This window comes from Octodon degus, unplaced genomic scaffold, assembly GCF_000260255.1.
Source record: "Octodon degus isolate 3935 unplaced genomic scaffold, OctDeg1.0 scaffold00155, whole genome shotgun sequence".
In the NCBI taxonomy this organism is placed as follows: Eukaryota; Metazoa; Chordata; class Mammalia; order Rodentia; family Octodontidae; genus Octodon; species Octodon degus.
The window spans coordinates 4,624,374-4,626,134 of record NW_004524731.1 but is presented as its reverse complement, the minus strand read 5'-3'; positions in this window follow the sequence as shown (position 1 = coordinate 4,626,134).

Here is a 1,761-nt window from a genome sequence, read left to right as displayed (position 1 = left end):
GATCTCACCCCCAGGTGCTTGCAGGCGTGTCTCCTCTCCAGGATCTCACCCCCAGGTGCTTGCAGGTGTGTCTCCTCTCCAGGATCTCACCCCCAGGTGCTCGCAGTCCCGTCTCCTCTTCAGGATCTCACCCCCAGGTGCTTGCAGTCCCGTCTCCTCTCCAGGATCTCACCCCCAGGTGCTTGCAGGCACCGTCTCCTCTCCAGGATCTCACCCCCTATGTGCTTGCAGTTCCGCAGCAACCAGAACTGGGGAACCACTTCTGTGACCAGATTCATGGAAATCATTAAGCCTGGGAAGCAAGGCCCCACTGTGGATGGTCTCCCTTGTTGAGGGCAAGTCTTCAGAGGTCAAGGAGTCCAACACCCGGGTCGCGCTGTCTGATGTGGGACTGGTCAGGACCTGAGACATGAGGGCCCCCAGTTGGGACCATCATCAGCCCACCTGGTAGCTGGGACTGAACTTCTGTCTGCGAGGTCAACTCTGGCCATGAAGGCGGCTTCCCAAACCACACAACAGCCTCCGGTAATCAGGTTTCTGTCGCAAGCAGTCCATTGTCCTCACTGCTACCTGAGGCCAGCTCCTTGCACACATGGGCTGCCGACCCCATCCCAGGAAATGAGGTGTGACCCAGGCAAGGGGCCAGCTGGGTCACAGCTTGACATACCTCTCATGTCCGGAAGGCGAGAACATTCCAAGTTGCCGTTCCAGATGTTTTGGAATATAGATTCCTTGTGGCTAAATGTGGTCACTTCAGAGGCAACAGAACACCACCCTCCACCTTGGGGCCCCTGCCATGGCCACACTGCTGTGTGCAAGGTCCCTGAGCTGTCATATCCAGGAGCCCTCAGGGGGCCATGTGGGGACAGCTGTGCATCGCTACAACAGACCGCAGCCAGGAGGTGGGGGTCCCTCCTGGGATGCCCTGGGGCCAGGCTCCTTCCTGATGCCCAGTTGTTTCCCCACAAGGGCACCATTCCATGCCATGGGGCCCGGCCTTGCTCTCCTCTTGCAGGCGCTGTGCCCCCCTCAGGGCCTGGTCCTCTTGCTCTCTGAGATCAGCACAGGATCCCCGCACCCTAGGTGGAGCCAGCTCGTTGCCCTCTCAGGTGCCACCCACGCCCTGCTGGGCTCAGGACAGCTGCACAGGCAGAGGCCACTGTCCTCCTGCCTCCCACAGCAGCCCACACGGGAGGCTTCAGCAGCGGTGCCAAGGAGGACTCCCATTCTCAGTTGTGTGCCGTGTTCTGGGGGATGCAGAATGCCGACTCTGCACGTGAGTTCACACCATGTGTGTGCACGCGGAGGTGCACAATGGTGTGCACACCACACACTACACATGGATGAGCACCACACGTCACCCGCACACTCACACCACACACAGACACATCATGCCTGCACCTGCCCACACATACATGACCACACACACTCAACAGATGTGTCACACCCTGTTCATACTGCATTCAGGCAGTGAGCTCTGTATAAAGAGCTCGCATCATTTTATTTTATTTATTTTGTGCAGGTTTTCACTACCCAGATGGGACTCGCAGTGGTCCTCCTGTTTTCAGCCTTCCCAGCGCTGGGATTACAAGTGTGCACCCCCATGCCCGACTCAGTGGCCAGCTCAGCATGCCCAGCGGTGGGGCTGGCGTGGCATGTGGTGCCGGGGATCAAACCCCCATCCCTGTTTGCCTAAGCAGGCGCTTAGTCCACTGAGCTATCTTGCCAACCATTAAAGAGCATTTTTAAATCATAAGGCAT